This window comes from Pristiophorus japonicus, chromosome 5, assembly GCF_044704955.1.
Source record: "Pristiophorus japonicus isolate sPriJap1 chromosome 5, sPriJap1.hap1, whole genome shotgun sequence".
Taxonomy (NCBI): Eukaryota; Metazoa; Chordata; class Chondrichthyes; family Pristiophoridae; genus Pristiophorus; species Pristiophorus japonicus.
Window position 1 is genome coordinate 249,926,579 of NC_091981.1, and position 24,551 is coordinate 249,951,129.

Sequence of the window (24,551 nt, forward strand, 5' to 3'; positions counted from 1 at the left end):
CAGTCTTTCTTCATATGTCAGTCCTGCCATCCCGGGAATCAGTCTGGTGAACCTTCGCTGCACTCCCTCAATAGCAAGAATGTCTTTCCTCAGATTAGGAGACCAAAACTGTACACAATATTCAAGGTCTGGCCTCACCAAGGCCCTGTACAACTGCAGTAAGACCTCCTGCTCCTATACTCAAATCCTCTCACTATGAAGGCCAACATGCCATTTGCCTTCTTCATCGCCTGCTGTACCTGTATGCCAACTTTCAATGACTGATGTACCATGACACCCAGGTCTCATTGCACCTCTCCTTTTCCTAATCTGTCATCATTCAGAGAATATTCCGCCTTCCTGTTTTTGCCACCAAACCTGGTCTGTATCAGTCAGTACTTTCGTTAGGTTTTATGGGGCTGGAATCTCCACTTTTTTTGCATGCTTAATGCCCACTTAACGCCCATTTTACCGCTGAAATGACATATAACGCCCATATATCGCTCATTTTGGCACAAAATGGAAACTGACGGGCATTTTTAGGAAACTTATCGGCGAGCGTTACTTTCTCCATGTGCTTAATGCTGGGAAGAAAATATTACTGCCCGCCCACTTATTTCGGGCGGAATCATCAGAATGGGCGAAACGCCCAGCGTTACCTTCCGCACGGAATTAACTCCGAGATTCAATAATACCACCCGCCCACTTTTTTTTGCCGTAAAGAGCACATTTGGCGAAACTAGCGGCCAGGAGATCGCCCACCATCACTTTCACCACCTCGCACACATATCGCCCACAATATCGCTCGCCCAAAAAAACACCCAGAAAAAGTGGAACTGTTCTGAATGAATGCCAGTGGTGTGGCTGCCATTTTTTAAATCGCAGGTCGCTTCATTTAAAAGGCTGCTTCAACTTCGGGGGAGTTTGCATTGACTCTGGAGTTCTTCTCAGGTGAAGTGACCAGCTCAACAGACATACGTTCAGACTCTGGACTATTGGGGGTTTACTCTAGGTGTATTTTAGTGAGGAAATCATTGCTTCTGATCAATCGCGATTATACTTTTAATGCAATGGGGCCAGCAAACAATAACTGTGCTTAAGCAGCGCTTCAGATGTCTTGACCACTCAGGAGGGGAGCTGCAATATAACCCTGAGCAAGTAGCTAAATTCGTGGTCATGTGCTCGATTCTGCACAACCTGGTTATCAGGAAGGGCCAAGAATTGCCAGAAGGCACTGATGCTCCACTTCATGCGAGAGAGGAAGAGGATGACGAGGGGCTGGATGCTGACCTAGGACCAGACAATCAGGCTGGCTATGCAACCATGCCCACGACCCCCTCCAAACCGCAGGAAAGGGCCCGTGGTGGCTATTATATATGTGGACTTGTATTTACTCTGTACAGCCACCAGAGGGCTCATTCCCTGGAGTCCCAAAGGATCCCATAATCCCCTGGGAGCACAGGTATTTAAGAAGGCTTCACAGGTTGGGGAGGCATCCTGGAGACCTGCAATACAAGACTAAGGTCACACTTTACTTTGAGCTCACAGTGTTGAGTCTGACTCTTTCTTCATACACAACGACTGGCGAAGAGATGCAGATAGCGAACCCAAAGATGCAGAGAACAGTGGGTATCCTGGAGAACTTTTCAGATGGAGATGATTGGGAAACTTTTGTGGAGCGACTCGACCAATACTTCGTGGCCAATGAGCTAGATGGGGAAGAGAACGCTGCCAAATGTAGAGCGATCCTCCTCACCATCTGTGGGGCACCAACGTATGGCCTCATGAAGAATCTGCTCACTCCAGCAAAACCCATGGAGAAATCGTACGACGATTTGTGCACACTGGTCCTAGAGCATTTGAACCTGAAGGAAAGCGTTCTGAAGGCAAGGTACCAGTTCTACACCTACAAAAGGTCTGAAGTCCAGAAAGTGGCAAGTTATGTCGCCGAGCTCAGACGTCTTGCAGGACATTGTGAATTTGAAGGACATTTGGAGCACATGCTCAGAGACTTTTTCATACTTGACGTTGGCCACAAAACCATACTTCACACGCATTTGACTGTAGAGATCCCAACCTTGAGTAAGGCCATAGAGATAGCCCAGGCATTCATTGCCACCAGTGACAATACTAAGCAAATCTCTCAGCACACAAGTGCTGCTACAAGTACTGTGAACAAAGTGATGTTGTTTTCGAATCATAGCGTACAGGGCAGTTCACACATACCTGCAGCTACATGTCTGCAGATGTCTCAGAGTCCACCATCAAGAGTGATGAATGCAAGGCCATTAACACCTTGTTGGTGCTGCGGGGGTGATCATCGTTTCCATTCATGCCGATTCAAAGGATACGTTTGCAAGGGCTGTGGAACAATGGGACATCTCCAACAAGTGTGCAGGCGAGCTGCTAAGCCTGTTAAACCTGCAAACCACCACGTTGCAGAGGAGGACAGATCCACGGAGGATCACTACAAACCAGAGTCTCAGATAGAGGAGGCAGAGGTACATGGGGGGCACACATTCACCACGAATTATCCCCCGATAATGCTGAATGTTGGACTCCTGGTGTCAATGGAGCTGGATACGGGCGTGAGCCAGTCCATCATGGGCAAAAAGACTTTCGAAAGGTTGTGGTGCAACAATGCCTCAAGGCCAGTCTTAACTCCAGTTCGCACGAGACGAAGAACTTACACTAAAGAATTGATTCCTGTAATCGGCAGTGCTACCGTAAAGGGCTCCTACGATGGAGCGGTGCACAAGCTATGACTCTGGGTGGTACCGGGCGATGGTCCCACGCTGCTCGGCAGGAGCTGGCTGGGAAAGGTTCGCTGGAACTGGGACGATGTCTTTGTGTGCCCAGGTCTTAAAACAAATTTCCTTCGCTGTTCGAACCAGGCATCGGGAAATTCCAAGGAGCAAAAGTGTAGATCCACCTAGTTCCAGGGGCGCAACCCATCCATCACAAGGTGAGAGCAGTACCATACATGATGAGAGAAATGGTAGAGATTGAGCTGGACTGGCTGCAACGAGTGAGCATCATTTCACCGATCGAGTTCTATTGTCCCAGTCCTCAAGGGAGACGGCACCGTCAGAATCTGTGGCGATTACAAAGTAACTATCAATTGTTTCTCCCTGCAGGACCAATACCCACCACCAAAAGTCGACGACCTCTTTGCAATGCTGGCGGGAGGAAAGACGTTCACGAAGCTGGATCTGACTTCAGCCCACATGATGCAGGAACTGGAGGAATCATCGAAGGCCCTCACCTGCATCAACACGCACAAGGGTCTTTTTATTTATAACAGATGCCCATTTGGAATTCGATCAGCAGCGGCGATATTCCAGAGAAACATGGAAAGTTTACTGAAGTCAGTCCCGCACACCGTGGTCTTCCAGGAAGATATCTTGGTCACAGGTCGGAACACAGTCGAGCACCTGCAGAACCTGGAGGAGGTTCTTAATCGACTCAACCGTGTGGGGCTCAGGTTAAAACGCTCGAAGTGCATTTTCCTGGAGCCTGAAGTGGAGTTCCTGGGAAGGAGGATTGCGGCGGACGGCATCAGGCCCACCAACGCGAAGACGGAGGCAATTGAGAACGCACCGAGGCCACAGAACGTGACGGAGCTGCGGTCGTTTCTGGAACTCTTGAACTACTTTGGTAACTTCTTACCGGATCTCAGCACCCTGTTAGAACCACTATATATCTTACTACGAAAAGGGGGCAAATGGGTTTGGGGCAAAAGCCAAGAAAATGCCTTTGTAAAAGCGAGAAAATTGTTATGCTCAAACAAATTGCTTGTGTTGTATGATCCATGTAAGCATTTGGTACTAGCATGTGATGCGTCATCATATGGCGTTGGGTGTGTATTGCAACAAGCTAATGATTTTGGGAAACTGCAACCGGTTGCTAATGCATCCAGGAGTTTGTCTAAGGCTGAAAGAGCCTACAGCATGATTGAAAAAGAAGCATTAGCGTGTGTCTATGGGGTAAAGAAAATGCATCAATACCTGTTTGGGCTAAAATTCGAATTGGAAACTGACCATAAGCTACTTATCCATGTTTTCCGAGAGTAAAGGGATAAATACCAATGCATCGGCCCGCATCCAGTGATGGACGCTAATGTTGTCCGCATACAACTACGCCATCCGCCACAGGCCAGGCACAGAAAAATGCGCCGATGCTCTCAGTAGGCTGCCATTGCCCAACACGGGGGTGGAAATGGCGCAGCCCACAGATCTAGCCATGGTTATGGATGCATTTGAGAGTGAGCAATCACCCGTCACTGCCCGGCAGATAAAAACCTGGACAAGCCAGGACCCCTTATTATCTCTTGTCAAAAGCTGTGTGCTTCATGGGAGCTGGTCCAGTGTCCAAGTGGAAATGCAGGAAGAGATAAAGCCATTCCAGCGGCGCAAAGATGAAACGTCTATACAGGCAGACTGCCTTCTGTGGGGCAATCGAATAGTGGTCCCCAAGAAGGGCAGAGACACCTTCATCAATGACCTCCACAGTACCCACCCAGGCATCGTAATGATGAAAGCAATAGACAGATCCCACGTGTGGTGGCCCGATATCGATGTGGACTTAAGAGTTCTGCGTTCACAGATGTAATACATGATCGCAGTTAAGCAATGCACTGAGGGAGGCGCCGCTAAGTTCATGGTCTTGGCCCTCCAAACCGTGGTCTAGGGTACACATTGACTATGCAGGCCCGTTCTTGGGTAAAATGTTCCTTGTGGTTGTAGACGCATACTCCAAGCGGATTGAATGTGAGATAATGTCAGCTAGCACGTCTGCTGCCACCACTGAAAGCCTGCGGGCCATGTTTGCCACACACGGCTTACCCGATGTCCTGGTGAGCGACAACAGGCCATGTTTTATCAGTGCTGAGTTCAAAGAATTCATGTCCCGTAACGGGATCAAACATGTCACATCTGCCCCATTTAAACCAGCATCCAATGGTCAGACAGAGAGAGCAGTGCAAACCATCAAGCAGGGCTTGAAGAGGATAACGTAGGCTCACTGCAGACTCGCCTATCCCGAATCCTGCTTAGCTACCGCACAAGACCACACTCACTCACTGGGATCCCACCTGCTGAACTGCTCATGAAGAGAACACTTAAGGCAAGGCTCTCGTTAGTTCACCCTGATCAACATGAACAGATAGAGAGCAGGCGGCATCAACAAAGTGCATACCATGATAGTGCAAATGTGTCACGTGAGATTGAAGTCAATGATCCTGTATTTGTATTAAATTATGGACAAGGTCCCAAGTGGCTTCCCGGCATTGTCGTGGCCAAAGATGGGAGCAGGGTGTTTCGAGTCAAACTTTCAAATGGATTCATTCACCGGAAACACTTGGACCAAATCAAACTCAGATTCACGGACTAGCCTGAGCAACCCAGTTTGGGCCCTACCTTTTTAGATCCCCCAACACACACCCCAGGGGCAACTGGCACCGCGGTTGACCATGAAGCAGAACCCATCATCCACAGCAGCCCAGCAGGGCCCAACACACCAGGCAGCCCAGCAAGGCCAGCTGCACAGCAGCCCAGCAAGGGCCCAACAAATGACTGAACAACACCAGCTTTCACACCAAGACGATCAACCAGGGCAAGAAGGGCCCCAGATCGACTCTCATTGTAAATAGTTACTCTAATGACTTTGGGGGGAATGTTGTTATATATGTGGACTTGTATTTACTCTGTACAACCACCAGAGGGCTCATTCCCCGGAGTCCCAAGGGATCCCATGATCTCTTGGGAGCACAGGTATTTAAGAGGGCTTCACAGGTTGGAGAGGCATTCTGGAGACCTGCAATAAAAGACTAAGGTCACACTTTACTTTGAGCTCACAGTGTTCAGTCTGACTCTTTCTCCATACACAACAGTGGCTACATAGCTGCAAGATTCTTATGTGAGGAGCTGATATCTGATCGATTTGCCTGAAAGAGCATTGATGTGAGTGACAAAGCTGACACACTGCTGCGTGTGCAGCTCAGACATCAATGGTGCCCATCAGCTTGGTGCCAGTTAAAGTTTATGTTGATTGATGTTAAGCTTTATTTAACCCTTTCATGTTAAGGCATCACCAGTGAGTAACGGTGCAGTTATCTGAGACAATGCGCAACAAGATTATGTTCAATAGCAAAAATTTTATACCAATACTGGCTTAAAATCATAAGTATCACACGCAATAACACCCAAACCTCGCCAACTCCCCACTTTTTCCACCATTGACATCAATCAAATGTTCAACATGTCCAGAATAAAAAGGCAAAGCAGGAGCGTGGTCCCCAGCCCCATACATTACAACAAATTGCATACACTCTGATGGAGATATAATACAGCCATCACCTGCGGACATGCACCTCACTTTTCTTCCTCCCTCTTCTTCTCCCCACCTCTACCCCTTCCCCTCCTCGCTCCATGGCGCCTGGCCGAGGAGCTCCTCAGGCGGTGCCTCATTGGGGGGAATGAAGACAGATGCAGTTGTTGCACGGGTACGGGATTGGGGGGTGCCGAGGGGGCACCATTCTCTGGATCTTGGTCCTTGGTCTCATCTGTCGCTCGCAGTGGTGGTGCAGAACCTAGGGGTGGAGTGCCGCGCTCGGGGACCACTGGGAGGCCTGTGCCAGCAGTATTCCTGGCTATTGCATCCAGGGCCTCCACCATCCACAGAATGTACTCAGTCATGGTGGCCAGCTGTCAGGATATGCCCCCCAATGCTTCGATGAGCTGGTCACCAATGTCTGCAGTCCTCCTGGACAACTGTACCATCTCTCCGCTGTCATGTGGTGCTCGTGGAACAGACCTGCCGCGTCCACAAGACCTCCGCGGGGTCGGCGCCGTCCTGGGGATAAATGGGGTGCCCTGTGGCGAGGTGCTTGGAGCCAGTACCTCCAGAGTGGAGGCGGGAATGACCGGAGGACTACTTGATGGCCTTGGGGTGGAATAGCTTCTGGAGCGTGACGATGCAGATTCCTTGAAGTCCGTGCTCTCATCTGTGGAGAACAGTCCCAGCGGATTGACGAGCGACAATCGGAGCTCCTCAGCACCAGATGTTGGATCGTCCGGAGAGTCGGGCCCCATGCCCCCACCTTCTGGCCTCTATGGTCTTGCCTTGGGACGCGCTGCTGGCTGAGCTGCAAAACACAAATGAGGTGATTAGAGGAGAAGGGAGTGCTCGGGTCACAAGGTGAGTCCAGCGCTACACACAGCATATGCACGACAAAAGCACCACCGCTCTCAAAATCATCGCAGACATCACATTTCATGACAAGCAACACATTTGCATTCCAATGATTTTCATTAGGCTATCATTATTTCCAGGACAATTTTAGAAATCATCTATCATATATGATTGTTCGGATATGAGTGGGTGTGGCATCTATTGACTTTACATCACGCAATGGTGTAAGCTTTACTCACATGGCATCACTTCAGGGTCTGCAGATGCGTCCGTGGCTGTCCGGGGGTGCTTCCCCACGAGTGTGATGTCGCTGGGGACTGATGGCCCCCCACCCGTTCGCCTCTGCACGGACCTCATTGTCGATAGCTTCTTCTGTAAAAGGTGACAGGATGACATGTCATGAGATCATTGCGTGATATCATTGCTAGGTACTGTCACAGACACTGATACAACACATAACCGACAGATGTAATCATGATTATTATGAAAATGATCATTCTTTACCTAAAGACATGCAGCGTGACCGCTGGCTTTGAGTGAAACATTCCCAGTAAAAATGAAAGACCTCACTCATGACTGTTATAATCAAATTATATAAATACATAAATACATGTAAATCAATGTAATACTTACTCTTGCGGATCCCACAAGGTCGTTTCATTGTTTGCGGCATTGATTGCCCTCGTTGGTCGCCGACAAGACCACCTCTGCTATCTTGGTCCATATCCTCTGGTATGTCTTTGGGGTGGGTTTCACAGGCCCTCCCTGTGTCAAATCACTCCAGCGTGATTCAACCTCCTGCAGGAGGGATGCATTTGTCTCGTCCGAGAACCTCCTGGCTCTTTTGCGCCCTCCAATGTGCTCCTCTCCCACCTCACTGCTCTCTCCAGCGTCAGTCTCCACAGCGTGCTGTGATGCCTCCTCCTCTCTCTCCATTATAGGCCAAATTTCAGGCAAATATGTGGCTGGTAACAGCTAATTTTTGTTTGCCTACTTGCTGTGAAGCTCTAAAGTCTCCCTCCTTCCTCCCAAAGCAGCCACAGCAAACCCAGCCATGCCTTCAGTCCCTCTGCGCTCCCTCTCTCTCTGTCTCTTCTTCTGCGCATGTCATGATGACCCTTGACCTCCTGAATCATGGGATAAGCATAAAAGTAGAGGTTCTAGCCATATGTATTCATAAGGACAGGCATTAACCAATCAAGCCTCAAATCATGATCACAGGATGTTACTTAATGTATCTGAACCCAGAATCAATTGATATGATTTTATCACATTTTTAAAACAGTTTCTGATGTAATTATTTTAATAAAAATGTGATTCCATATCGAATTTCAGAGGTACAGTGACAGGGCACAGTTTCCAGTTAGCCGGTGCTTAATTTTCTAGAAAACCCTTAGATGGACTGACATCATAAAGCTGAGCTCATAGTATCAGAAACGTTTGGTCAGTGCATTTTCTAAACTCCTTATTCGTCAAAATTCATTTTCTTTCATTAGATAATCAAATATTTACTGTAGCTGTTAAACAGTGAATTCTGCTGCAGAAAATGGTGGGGGTGGAGAATATATTATTTGACATGTACATTACTGTAAAATACTTCTGATGCTATGTACAGAATCTGTATTTCCATCATTAGAACAAAGCAGAGATGAAGCCTTAATTTTATAAACAGGGAAAATGTATTTTTTCCTTATTTCATAGTGAAAATTAATTTTGCCACCATGCAAATGTCAGATAATATTCTTGCCTCATTCCATTTGCTGCTGCTGAAACTATCACCATGGTTTTGGAAATCTGAATAAGAGTACAAAAAGAAAAATCATGCTCGGATCAATACAACTAAGCACATTCGATAAAAAGCTGCACTCAACAAATGGGCTGACTAGCTGGTTAAAAGCATTAAAATTCCTGCAGATTGAAGCTTTGGATAGAACTGTACAAGGGGCAGAAATGATCTTAGTAGAAGCTTTCATTGCTATTAATGGTATTGGAATCTACCTTCGAATGACTTCTACAAGGAAATACATGCATTGAAGCATGTCTTCCTGCATAATTACATCCCCACCCCTCTAGACACTGCATCCATGAAAGGAGGGGGGGTGGGGGCATTTATTTGTGATCTAAAGATTCTAACCAAGAGATCGACTATGAAACTTGAGATTGTTTATGGAGACTTGTTCACCTACATCAGCTTGGTTTAAAGATTGGCAGTCAGCACATAATGGATTGGAGTTCTACAACACGCTATAGTATGCTTAGCGCTACAGCTGCTGTTTCCTGAAGTTTCAAAAACTACTAGATTTGGAGGAACAAATAATGGATAACAGATAATGGATTACTCATCTGTCAAGTTTCCAATTGATGGTGGGACCATAGGCACCAGCACACAGGGATACTTATTAAAAAGTGTCCATTATTGTCTCTCAGTGATGGAGCTTTTATTAGTGAAAAACACAAAAATAAATCTTAATGTTGTTGTTGTAAGTGGCAGTGTACACTTCCCGGATTTCATGATCACACAATCATCTCTCCAGCCAATATGCTCCGAGAAATGGAATACGGTCAGCACGAGGGAGTGAGATCAACTCTGAAACCATGCTCACATACCCGTGCTTTACATATCTAAAAGCCAAAATGTTAACCTCCGAGTTATAACAAATTGGAGACTGAAAAAAAAGGTGAAAAGTAGGGCAAACAATTAAAATTACAAAAGCAAAATACTGCGGATGCTGGAAATCTGAAATAAAAACAGTAAATGCTGGAAATACTCAGCAGGTCAGGCAGCATCTGTGGAGTGAGAAACAGAATTAATGTTTCAGGTCGATGACCTTTTGTCAGAACTAGAAAAAGTTAGAGAAATAATAGGAGTTAAGCAAGTGCAGAAGCAGGGAAAGGGAGCACGGGAGGAATGAACAAAAGAGAAGGTCTGAGATAGGGTGGAGTGGAGGAGAGATTAAATAACAAAAGGTATGATTGTACAAGACAAAAGGAGATGGTAATTGGACAAGTAAAGAAACAAAAGAAACAAAACAATTACAATTATTGAGCAATGTATAGAGAGTAAGGAAACTAAATCTATTCTATTGGTAGTCATCAAAATTAAAAGGAACAAGTTTTTAAAATATTCAAGGTACATATTGTCTAAAGGTTCGGTGGGGAATTTGCACTTCCCAGTGTTCTACAAAGCCATGCTTTGTCTCTGCAAGATCCTGCAAATCCGCTGGGAGGACAGATGCACCAACGTTAGCGACCTCGACCAGGCCAACATCCCCAGCATTGAAGAACTGACCACACACGATCAGCTCCGCTGGGCAGGCCACATTGTTTGCATGCCAGACACGAGACTCCCAAAGTGAGCGCTTAACTCGGAACTCCTTCACGGCAAATGAGCCAAAGGTGGGCAGAAGAAACGTTACAAGGACACCCTCAAAGCCTCCCTGATAAAGTGCAACATCCCCACTGACACCTGGGAGTCGCTGGCCAAAGACCGCCCTAAGTGGAGGCAGTGCATCCGGGAGGGCGCTGAGCACCTCGAGTCTCATTGGCGAGAGCATGCAGAAATCAAGCGCAGGCAGCGGAAGGAGCGTGCGGCAAACCAGTCCCACCCACCCTTTCCCTCAATGACTGTCTGTCCCACCTGTGACAGGGACTGTGGTTCTCGTATTGGACTGTTCAGCCACCTAAAGATTCATTTTTAGAGTGGAAGCAAGTCTTCCTCAATTCCGAGGGATTGCCTATGATGATGATCACTAAAATAGATGGACTGAGGCCCAATGTCGGAGGAGGAACCAGCTGGTGCAGCAGGGAGAGAAAGCAAAAAAGTAGAAAGAAATCGAAGGGTGACATCACAGCAGAGGGGGTAAGTGATTGGCTGGTGATTGGTGAGTAGTTTTTCTTTTTCTTTTTCTTTATCAGTAGGTAACCTTTAGCATTGTTGTTGCCAAATTAAGTTAATCTAAGGGTTAAGTCATGGCAGGAGAACTCGGACACGTATCATGCTCCTCCTGTGCTATGTGGGAAGTCAGGGATGCTTCCAATGTCCCTGACAACTACATGTGCGGGAAGTGTATCCAGCTGCAGCGCCTGACAGGCCGCATTGCAACACTGGAGCTGTGGATGGATTTACTCGGGAGCATCCACAATGTTGAGGAGGTCGTGAATAGCACGTTTATTGAGTTGACCACACCGTAGGTAAAGGGTACACCGTCAGATAGGGGATAGGTGACCAACAGGAAGAGCAGTGGAAGGAAGATAGTGCAGGGGTCCCCTGCGGTCATCCCCCTGCAAAACAGATACACCGCTTTGGGTACTGTTGAGGGGGATGACTCATCAGGGGAGAGCAGCAGCAGCCAAGTTCATGGCACCGTGGGTGGCTCTGCTGCACAGGAGGGAAGGAAAAAGAGTGGGAGAGCTATAGTGGTAGGGGATTCTATTGTAAGGGGAATGGTTAGACATTTCTGCGGCCGCAATCGAGACTCCAGAATGGTATGTTGTCTCCCTGGTGCAAGGGTCAAGGATGTCTCGGAGTGGCTGCAGGACATTGTGAAGGGGGAGGGTGAACAGTCTGTTGTCGTGATGCATATAGTTACCAACGATATAGGTAAAAAAACGGGATGAGGTCGTACAAGACGAATTTAGGGAGCTAGGAGCTAAATTAAAAAGTAGGACCTTAAAAGTAGTAATCTCAGGATTGCTACCAGTGCCATGTGCTAGTCAGAGTAGGAATCGCAGCTCAGATGAATATGTGGCTTGAGGAGTGGTGCAGAAGGGAGGGATTCAAATTCCTGGGGCATTGGAACCAATTCTGGGGGAGGTAAGACCAGTGCAAACCGGACGGTCTGCACCTGGGCAGGACCGGAACCAATGTCCTAGGGGGAGTGTTTGCTAGTGCTGTTGGGCCAGGGTTAAGGTAATATGGCAGGGGGTTGGGAACCTATGCAGGGAGACAGAGAGAAGTAGAATAGGGGCAGAAGCAAAAGATAGAAAGAAGAAAAGTAAACGTGGAGAACAGAGAAACCCAAGGCAAGAAGCAAAAAGGGCCACATTACAGCAAAATTCTAAAGGGGCAAAGTGTGTTAAAATGACAAACCTGAAGGCTCTGTGCCTCAATGCGAGGAGTATTCGTAATAACGTGGACGAATTAACTGCGCAGATAGCTATTAACAGATATGATGTAATTGACATCACGGAGACAAGGCTCCAGGGTGACCAAGGCTGGGAACTCAACATCCAGGGGTATTCAACATTCAGGAACGATAGACAGAAAGGAAAAGGAGGTGGGGTGGCGTTGCTGGTTAAAGAGGAAATTAACGCAATAGTAAGGGAGGACATTTGCTTGGATGATGTGGAATCGGTATGGGTGGAGCTAAGGAATACCAAAGGGCAGAAAACGTGAGTGGGAGTTGTGTACAGACCACCAAAGAGTAGTAGGGGAGGATTTCCTGGAGTGTATTAGGGATGGTTTTCTAGACCAATATGTCGAGGAACCAGCTAGAGGGCTGGCCATCCTAGACTGGGTGATGTGTAATGAGAAAGGACTAATTAGCAATCTTGTTGTGTGAGGCCCCTTGGGGAAGAGTGACCATAATATGGTAGAATTCTTTATTAAGATGGAGCGTGACACAGTTAATTCAGAGACTAGGGTCCTGAACTTAAGGAAAGGTAACTTTGATGGTATGAGACGTGAATTGGCAAAATAGACTGGCGAGTGATACTTAAATGGTTGATGGTGGTTAGGCAATGGCAGACATTTAAAGATCACATGGATGAACTTCAACAATTGTACATGTCTGTCTGGAGTAAAAATAAAACGTGGAAGGTGGCTCAACCGTGGCTAACAAGGGAAATTAAGGATAGTGTTAAATCCAAAGAAGAGGCATATAAACTGGCCAGAAAAAGCAGCAAACCTGAGGATTGGGAGAAATTTAGGATTCAGCAGAGGAGGACAAAGGGTTTAATTAGGAGGGGGAAAATAGAGTATGAGAGGAAGCTTTCTGGGAACATAAAAACTGACTGCAAAAGCTTCTATAGATATGTAAAGAGAAAAAGATTAGTGAAGACAAAAGTAGGTCCCTTGCAGTCAGATTCAGGTGAATTTATAATGGCGAACAAAGAAATGGCGGACCAGTTAAACAAATACTTTGGTTCTGTCTTCACGAAGGAAGACACAAATAACCTTCCAGAAATACTAGGGGACCAAGGGTCCAGTGAGAAGGAGGAACTGAAGGATATCTTTATTAAGCGGGAAATTGTGTTACGGAAATTGATGGGATTGAAAGCTGATAAATCTCCGGGGCCTGATCGTCTGCATCCCACAGTACTTAAGGAAGTGGCCCTAGAAATAGTGGATGCATTGGTGATCATTTTCCAACAGTCTATCGACTCTGGATCAGTTCCTATGGACTGGAGGGTAGCTAATGTAACACCACTTTTTAAGAAAGGAGGAAGAGAGAAAACAGGTAATTATAGACCGGTTCGCCTGTCATCAATAGTGGGGAAAATGTTGGAATCAATTATTAAAGATGAAATAGCAGTGCATTTGGAAAGCAATAACAGGATCGGTCCAAGTCAGCATGGATTTATGAAAGGGAAATCATGCTTGACAAATGTTCTAGAATTTTTTGAGGATGTAACTGGTAGAGTGGACAAGGGAGAACCAGTGGATGCGGTGTATTTGGATTTTCAAAAGGCTTTTGACAAGGTCCCACACAAGAGATTGGTGTGCAAAATTAAAGCACATGGTATTGGTGGTAATATATTGATGTGGATAGAGAACTGGTTGGCAGACAGGAAGTAGAGAGTCTGGATAAACGGGTCCTTTTCAGAATGGCAGGCAGTGACTAGTGGGGTGCCGCAGGGCTCAGTGCTGGGACCCCAGCTATTTACAATATACATTAGTGATTTAGATGAAGGAATTGAGTGCAATATCTCCAGGTTTGCAGATGGCACTAAGCTGGCTGGCAGTGTGAGCTGTGAGGAGGTCGCTAAGAGGCTGCAGGGTGACTTGGACAGGTTAGGTGAGTGGGCAAACGCATGGCAGATGCAGTATAATGTGGATAAATGTGAGGTTGTCCACTTTGGTGGCAAAAACACAAAGGCAGACTATTATCTGAATGGCGGCAGATTAGGAAAAGGAGAGGTGCAACGAGACCTGGGTGTCATGGTACATCAGTCATTGAAAGTTGGCATGCAGGTACAGTAGGCGGTGAAGAAGGTAAATAGTATGTTGGCCTTTATAGCTAGGGGATTTGAGTATGGGAGCAGGGAGGTCTTACTCCAGTTGTACAGGGCCTTAGTGAGGCGTGACCTGGAGTATTGTGTTCAGTTTTGGTCTCCTAATCTGAGGAAGGACGTTCTTGCTATTGAGGGAGTGCAGCGAAGGTTCACCAGACTGATTCCCGGGATGGCAGGACCATCATATGAGGAGAGACTGGATCGACTGAGTCTGTATTCACTGGAGTTTAGAAGGATGAGAGGGGATCTCATAGAAACATATAAAATTCTGACGGGACTGGACAGGTTAGATGCAGGAAGAATGTTCCCGTTGTTGGGGAAGTCCAGAACCAGGGGACACAGTCTAGGAATAATGGGTAAGCCATTTAGGACAGAGATGAGGAGAAACTTCTTCACTCAGAGAGTTGTTAACCTGTGGAATTCCCTACCGCAGAGAGTTGTTGATGCCAGTTCATTTTATATATTCAAAAGGGATTTAGATATGGCTCTTATGGCTAAAGGGATCAAGGGGTATGGAGGGAAAGCAGAAAAGGGGTACTGTGGTGAATGGTGGTGCAGGCTCGAAGGGCCGAATGGCCTAACCTGCACCTATTTTCTATGTTTCTATGGTTCTCGTATTGGACTGTTTAGTCACCTAAGGACTCATTTTTAGAGTGGAAGCAAGTCTTCCTTGATTCCGAGGGACTGCCTATGATGATGACAAAGCCATGATCTGATTGAATGGTGGGGCAGGCTCAAAGGGCTGAATGGCCTACACCTGCACCTGTTTTCTATGTTTCTATGTTTCTATATTTCATGCAGATCAGGAGAGTTCTGTGCTGAGTTAACTGATCTCAGTTGATGCACTATATTTGACCTAAGTGTCTGTGGGTAAGCAAAAGTAAAGAAATCAAACCGGCTTCCCACTCCTGATCGCTATCCAATGATCTCTTGCAGAAATTAAACTTTAAATGAGAACAGAATTGGAATAGCCTGTTATGCTATCCATGATAAATTTCCCATTCGTGGTGAAGGCATGAGATGCACTGTATGGAATGTTGGCCTTTATTGCAAGGGGAATGGAGCATAAAAGCAGAGAATTCCTGCTACAACTGTACAAGGTTTTGGTGAGGCCACACCTAGAGTACTGCATACAGTTTTGGTTTCCATATTTAAGGAAGGATCATCATGATCGGCAGTCCCTCGAACGAAGATGACTTGCTTCCACACCAAAGGGGATGAGTTCATAGATGTTTCAATGAAGGACCCGATATTCCAGTCCTGAACTCCATGCTTGTGCATGGATTTTTTTAACGTGTGGTGGCCGTTGCACATCAGCCACCACACGGGCTTGACAGAGCTAGGGCTTAATTCAGTGGCAAGGGTAAACCAGGATGACTGGAGACCTTCTCTGCTACATGGACCTAGTGTGCACACATATCGCAGTGTGTGATGACTTTGAGCTGGGCAATTGGGTGACGACGTCAAGGCCCAGATTGCTGGTTAGAGCATGGGCTGGAAGATTGGCGGGGCCCAGGCACAGCGGAGAAGCGGGAAGGTAGTAGCGGAGGTGCGGCAAATGAGGGTACGGGGCCCAGAAGAGCCGAGGGCCATGGGGCAGCATGAGCTAAGGAAGGATATACTTGCATTGGAGGCTGTTCAGAGAAGGTTCACTTAGGTTGATTCCAGAGATGAGGGGGCTGACTTATGAAGATAGGTTGAGTAGGTTGGGCCTATACTCATTGGAGTTCAGAAAAATGAGAGGCAATCTTATCGAAGCATATAAAATAATGAGGGGGCTCGACAAGGTGGATGCAGAGAGGATATTTCCACTCATAGGGGAAACTAAAACCAGGGGGCATGGTCTCAGAATAAGGGGCTGCCCATTTAAAACTGAGATGAGGAGGAATTTCTTCTCCCAGAGGTTGGAAATCTGTGGAATTTTCTGCCCCAGAGAACTATGGCGGCTGGGCTATTGAATATATATAAGATGGAGATAGTCAGATTTTTGAGCAATAAGGGAATAAAATTTTGGGCTGCAATTTACGGCCCAATAAACTGTGCAGAAAGGAATTTTGATCTCTAATTTTAAGAAAGTTTTTTGAAAACTTATACAGTAGATGATTTTCATTTTTAAGAAAAAGTCCTAATGTATGAGGTTAATCTATACAAGTCTGATCAAAATTATAATTACATACTGAATTTTACGTGTCAAATTGAAGCTACTTTATGCCAGGTTTCTTGTAGTTTTCCCCTCCACTCTCCTGCTCTAAGTTTCATTCACTTCTTTATTCTTTTAACCAATTTTAACTTGTTTATGGCAGAATGATGATAAATTATTTTGTTTTACTTCAAAATACACATTTTAAATTAAATCATTTTCAGTAACTGCACATTTGATTATTTTCACATTTGTTGAATTACTTTTTTATTCAACCTGGCCTACCAGGGAGCGGGGTGCCATGTCATCAGCCCGGGATTCGTGCTGCCTGTTCAAGGAGGCAATGAGCTGCGACAGGTAAATCGTCTGATTTTATTCTCGCGCACGCCACCTCGATCTTTTGCACTGGTTTGGCCTATTAACTCTACCCCACTATGTTCAAGAACAGTTTAAGAATGATAGAAATGTAAGCAGGACAGGGATTAGGCTTTCTCAGCCACACTTCATTGAACGCATTGTCTGATTCACTGTCCACACAGACAGGGAGCAGTGGTGTGATGCTCCACACTAGAATCATAGATCGGGAGTGGTCACTTCTTTTGGAGAAAAGAAGCGTTAATGCATACATAGGAACATAAGAAATAGGAGCAGGAGTAGGCCATTAGGCCCCTCGAGCCTGCTCCGCCATTTAATAAGATCATGACTGATCTGATCATGGACTCAGCTCCACTTCCCTGCCCACTCCCCGTAATGCACACGCCCGAAGAAGCCCCACAGGTTCCGGGTTTAGGCGCACGAATAAATTGCTCACAACAGTCGGGTGAAATCCCTCTGTTTGCTATTTTATTTTAAATGGGTCAACAACTTGGATAAGCAGCCAAAAATACATTAAAAATAACACGGAGGAATTTCTAGCAAGTGTTTATTTTCATAAAAGAATTATAATTCTATAAACAGATGCACATCAAACTGCAGATATCAAACAAACATCTGAAAAGGCTCATTAATGCTCAACTGGCCCAATATACATTAGTTATGCTAATTCCCGGGCAAGGCACAGAATGGAGGAAAGCAAGCCGTGACCAATTTCAAGCACAACTCTTAGAGAAATTCCTCCCCAACTTCCAAAGCATGCAACCAAATTCCAGGAGATCACAGTTACCATGATAGATCACCGTCAGAATCCTGGAACTCCCTCCCTAGCAGCACTGTGGGAGTACCTTCCTCAAAAGGACTGCAGCGGTTTAGGAAGGCGGCTCACCACTACCTTCTCAAGCAAAATTAGAGATGGGCTGGCCTTATCGCATGAATTTAAAAAAAATGGCTGTGTCAGTTTCCACTAAATTACAATGATACTGAAAAGAGCACTTTCCTATGACTGTATGAATAAGGCATACTTGCAAAATCAGCAGGCTGCGATACCGACAGTTATACCGCGATTGCATCAGTGCGAATCCCAATGTGAGTTTGAGGTGTCAATGGGAGGGCACCTCACTTGCAAGGAGCCGGTGGGCACATACACCACTATAAGCACCTCTCAAGCATCCACCTGCACTATCCTGCCAGAAAACCTTGACCAAGCTTTTGGTCAGCAGCGCTAATTTCTACTTATGCGTCAATTTTTAAATCTCGTAATACTCCTGTGAAGCGTCTTGAGACGTTTCACTACGTTAAAGGCGCTATATAATTACAGATTGTTGTTGTTGTTGGTACCTGCCAGCTATCTGGAGGGGCGGCACTAAGATCCCCCCAGAAATTCCATTTATTGCCCCATGTAAGGTCGATAGTAAAATTTGTTAAAAAGGACATGCTGTCTTTGGCGATTCAGGCCTCTCCTTAGTGGGGCCCACCTTTGCCCTCCTAGAGAAGGTACATCTCATCACATTTGACAAACTGGCCCCTAGAGATACACCGGGTCCTTTATGAGAGGGGGATGCGGGGCCTCCCACCTCTGACATGGCAGGAATTTCCGGCTTTTGCCCAAACCATTCTATCTTAAGTATGGTGAGAATGTGGCAGAAAGGCTAGGGAGATTCAGGTCCAAAAAATGTTTAACCTTGTTGAATGTGCTTTCAATATCCAGCAGGTGGAGCTATTCATATCCAATTATACAACTTGTATTTTACATTTTAAGAAACTTTCCAGTAGTTTGCAGTAGTTTCTTTTCCCCCAAGGTGGCAAACACAACTGCCGGTTACATCCTCTCTGCTTTTTTTGTTTTGCGCAATCAAAAAGGCGCAGTTGCATTCACGGTATTAAAGGGACATTACAGACTTTTTGGGGAGTTTGGGGACTGTTAGTTTCAGGAACAACCTGCTCCAAATTGTCTGCTCTCATATTACTCACCAGAAAAGTTCACATTGCAGTAAATGTGGTTTCTGCAGTGTGGTCCCATATAGTCTGGGGTTTCCATTGAGCTGGTTTATATTTTTAATAGAGGGGAGTTGAGAGAAAGTGTTTTCACCCAGAGGATGGGGGGGGGGGGGGGAGGGGGGGGGCGATTATGAACTCACTGCCTGAAAGGGTAGTTGAGGCATAAATTCTCATCACACACTTGAAATGCTGTAATCTACAAGGCTACAGACCAAGAGCTGGAAAGTGGGATTAGGCTGGATAGCTCTCTTTCGACCGGCGCAGACACGATGGGCAGAATTGCCTCTTTCCACTGATGGGCACAGACTAGAATTAGAGGGCATAATCTTAGAATAAGGGGCCGCCCATTTAAAACTGAGACGAGGAGAAATTTCTTCTCAGAGGGTTGTAAATCTGTGGAATTCGCTGCCTCAGAGAGCTGTGGAAGCTGGGACATTGAATAAATTTAAGACAGAAATAGACAGTTTCTTAAACGATAAGGGAATAAGGGGTTATGGGGAGCGGGCAGGGAACTGGACCTGAGTCCATGATCAGATCAGCCATGATCGTATTGCATGGCGGAACAGGCTCGAGGGGCCGTATGGCCTACTCCTGCTCCTATTTCTTATGTTCTTATGTTCTTACGTTGTTCTGTGCCGTAAATTACTTTGATTCTACAGACTGCGTTAACATACACATAATGTGTTAAAATGTTGGTCATGTTAATGTGGATTCCTAGTACGAATACCTGGTTAAAAAGTTGCAACAATGTAATTTTACATTTATTACAATCCTTTTGATGCATCATTAAAGCGAAACAAAACATGTAATTTAAAACCGAAGTGCCAGCTGGGTCCCTAGCTCACGAAATACATCAGGAATTTGTATTTACATCGCACCAAAATGGCTGATAGTGCCTCACAGAAGTGTAACCAGACCAAAATATATGTCAAGTCAAAGGAGGATATATTAGGAGGGGTAACCATCAGGACATAGGTTCTTAACACAGAAAAACAATAGGAGTTTTATTAAAGCATATTAATTGTTCCCTTCTAAATATGGTCTCCTCACAAAAGCTCTTTGCTCCCCTCTCAAGAGTGAGCAGACCAAATAACTTGTGAGTATCACAAGCACAAGGGAGATTTTTAGCTTTCAAATGCAATGAATTCCATATTTATTTGCTTCTTCAAATGCTCTGTGTACATGACAAGTGCAGTATAAAATATAATACAAGAACATTTGATTTACTGATTACCAGTATTACAATATCAATTGCAAATTTCTTTGGACTAGTAATTACAGTATAAGCGGAGAGGGCACTTAACATTGTAATACATCTCTCCGGGAGACTTAATCTGCCATCTTGACATGTCACTGGTGAAAGTTAAAGTGACAAGCAACTTTGCTCTCTGTAATTTTATATTGCAATAAATTGTCACAAAGCTTTTGTAAATTTGCAACACCAATACTTTTTTGTATTCGAAGTTATTACAAGAATGTAAATGTGTTTGATCGGTGCCAGCTGCTGCCTTGTTGCTAACCATCAGTGAAAGGGACTGTATGTATACAAACTCTTTGTATCCACTATGTAACTATGTACAATGTACCACCTGAGGGCGCTGCTGTTGGAGGCCCCAGGGTTACCTCCCCAGGTGTGCAGGGGCATATAAAAGGTGGTCAGCCATGCTGCCACTCACTTTACGGTCGTATTAAATGAACTGAAGTCACACAGCTCTTACTCACAGTACAAGGCCTCGAGGAGTTATCCGATGGTAATCGAGACATAATAACTGGTGACGAGTTACAGATCACAAACTTTTACACAGTCATGGCTGCCGTTGGTGTTTTAGAAAAGTATGCAAAGTATGAAGATTGGAAAGCCTTTATCGAACGGCTTGACCAGCACTTCATGGCCAACGACCTGGACGGCGAGGCACTGGATGGAAAACGCAGGGCGATTCTTTTGACCAGCTGTGGGTCCACGGTCTACGGCCTCATCAGGAATCTGCTTGCACCAGTGAAACCAACGGAGCAGTCATATGCAGAGCTGCACATGCTGATTCGGGAACACCTCAAACCAATGGAGAGCATCTTAACAGCCAGGTATCGCATCTACACACACCGCCGCCCGGAGGGCCAGGATGTGGCGAAGTATGTCGCCGACTTAAGATGGCTCGCGGGACCGCGTGAATTCGCTGGATTTTTGAACGATGCGTTGGAAGACGCTTTTGTGGTGGGCATAGGCCACGAGGATATCCTTCACAAGCTATTGGCTGCCGAAACCATTGACCTGAAGAAAGGAATCACCATAAGCCAAGTCGCAATACCATACAGATGACTTCCTACCAGAATCAGAGCTCACGGGCAAGTACTGTACATAAAATAACGCCGATTGCAGGCAGAACTATTGAACTAATAAGAACTGTACAGAGCAGAGCCTATATGCCGGCTGCTGCTAGGCCGCCAAGGGGTGTAAATGCGAAATCATTAACACAATGCTGGCGTTGCGGTGGTAATGATGGGGGCCCATCAATGCCGATTTAAAGACTATGCGTGCAAAAGCTGCAGAACAAGGGGCCACCTCCAGCGAATGTGCAAATGTACTGCGATTCACCACTTGGCAGTGGAGTCGGCAGAAGAGTCCCGATCCAGCGTGGATCACAAAGGACAAGCTAGAGAGGCAACTCAGCCTGAGGGAGCAGTGTGGGGGTGCACACCCTCTCCACAAAAAGTCCTCCCATGAATGATAAAAGTCAAACTAAATGGTGTTCCTGTATCCATGGAGCTGGACACGGGGGGCGAGTCAGTCAATTATGAGCCAGAAGGCATTTGAAAGGCTGTGGGGCAACAACAAAGCACAAAGACCCAAGCTGAGCCCGATTCAGATAAAGCTGCGCACTTACACCAAGGAACTGATACTAGTTATTGGCAGTGCGAACGTAAAAGTATCCTCTGATGGAAAGGCACATGAACTGCCATTGTGGATTGTACCAGGTGATGGGCCAACGCTGCTTGGCAGAAGCGAGATGGGGAAGATTCGTTTGAACTGGGAAGACGTCAAAGTATTATCGTCAGTGGACAATGCTTCCTGTACTCAAATGCTGAGCAAGTTCCCATCTTTATTTGAACCAGGCATCAGCAACTTCACAGGCGCCAAAGTACAGATCCACTTGGTCCCCGAGGCACGGCCCATTCATCACAAGGCTCGAGCGGTCCCCTACATGATGAGGGAGAAAGTGGAGATCAAATTGGACAGACTTCAATGCGAGGAAATCATATCGCCAGTCGAGTTCAACGAGTGGACCAGCCCGATTGTTCCAGTACTAAAGTGCAATGGCACGGTCAGAATCTGCGGTGACTACAAAGTAACGATGAACCGAGTCTCATTACAGGACCAATAGCCACTACCCAAAGCCGATGACCTTTTCACGACATTAGCAGGGGGAAAGGCGTACAGCAAGCTGGATCTAACCTCCGCTTACATGACCCAGGAGATGGTTGAGTTGTCGAAAAAATGAACATGCATTAACACGCACAAAGGACTGTTCGTTTACCACAGGTGCCCATTCTGGATTCACTCGGCTGCAGCCATATTCCAAAGAAACATGGAGAGTCTGTTGAAATCGGTTCCACGCACCGTTGTATTTCAGGACGACATCCTCATCACTGGCCGCGACACCTCCGAACACCTGCACAACCTGGAACAAGTTTTAAGTCGACTAAACAGAGTTGGACTCCGGTTGAAACGATCCAAATATGTCTTCCTGGCGCCAGAGGTAGAATTCCTGGGGAGTAAGATTGCGGCAGACGGCAACAGACCCACGGACTCGAAGACAGACAGAGGCCATCAAGAATGCAACCACACCACGAAATGTAATGGAGCTGCGCTCGTTCCTTTGACTCCTCAACTATTTTGGTAACTTTCTTCCAGGGTTGAGCACCTTGCTGGAACCGTTACACAAGCTTTTACGCAAGGGAGACGACTGGGTTTGGGGAAAAAAATCAAGAGGCAGCTTTTGAGAAGGCCAGAAACCTGCTGTGTTCAAATAAGTTGCTGGTATTATATGACATAGAAACATAGAAACATAGAAAATAGGTGCAGGAGTAGGCCATTCAGCCCTTCGAGCCTGCACCACCATTCAATATGATCATGGCTGATCATGCGTATCAGTACCCCATTCCCGCTTTCTCTCCACATCTAACTCCCTTTTGAATATATCTAACGAACGGGCCCCAACAATTTTCTGTGGTAGAGAATTCCACATGCCCACAACTCTCTGAGTGAAGAGGTTTCTCCTCATCTTGGTGCTAAATGGCTTACCCCTTAGCCTTAGACTGTGACCCCTGGTTCTGGACTTCCCCAACATCAGGAACATTCTTCCTGCATCTAACCTGTCCAATCCCGTCAGAATTTTATATGTTTCTATGAGATCCCCTCTCATTCTTCTAAATTCCATTGAATACAAGCCTAGTCGATCCAGTCTTTCTTCATATGTCAGTCCTGTCATCCTGGGAATCAGTCTGGTGAATCTTCACTGCACTCCCTTAATAGCAAGAATTACCTTCTTCAGATTAGGAGACCAAAACTGTACACAATATTCAAAGTGTGGCCTCACCAAGGCCCTGTACAACTGCAGTAAGACCTCCCTGCTCCTATACTCAAATCCTCTCGCTATGAAGGCCAACATGCCATTTACCTTCTTCACCGCCTGCTGCACCTGTATGCCAACCTTCAATGACTGATGTACCATGACATCCAGGTCTTGTTGCACTTCCCCTTTTACCAATCTGTCACCATTCAGATAATAATCAGCCCTCCTGTTTTTACCACTAAAGAGGATAATCTCACATTTATTCACATTATACCGCATCTGCCATGTATTTGCCCACTCACCTAACCTGTTCAAGTCACCCTGCAGCCTCTTAGCATCCTCCTCGCAGCTCATACTGCCACTCAGCTTAGTGTCATCTGCAAACTTGGAGATATTACATTCAATTCCTTCATCTAAATCATTAATATATATTGTAAATAGCTGGGGTCCCAGCACTGAACCTTGCGGTACCCTACTAGTCACTGCCTGCCATTCTGAAAAGGACCCGTTTATTCCTACTCACTGCTTCTTGTCTGCCAACCAGTTCTCTATCCACGTCAATACATTACCCTCAATACCATGTGCTTTAATTTTGCACACTAATCTCTTATGTGGGACCTTGTCAAAAGTCTTTTGAAAGTCCAAATACACCACATCCACTGGTTCTCCCTTGTCCACTCTACTAGTTATATCCTCAAAAAATTCTAGAAGATTTGTCAAGCATGATTTCCCTTTCATAAATCCATGCTGACTTGGACCAATCCTGTCACTGCTTTCCAAATGCGCTGCTATTACATCTTTAATAATTGATTCCAACATTTTCCCCACCACTGATGTCAGGCTGACCGGTCTATAATTTCCTGTTTTCTCTTTCACTCCTTTTTTAAAAAGTGGGGTTACATTAGCTGCCCTCCAATCCATAGGAACTGATCCAGAGTCTATAGAATGTTGGAAAATGATCACCAATGCATCCACTATTTCTAGGGCCACTTCTTTAAGTACTCTGGAATGCAGACTATCAGGCCCTGGGGATTTATCAGCCTTCAATCCCATCAATTTCCCTA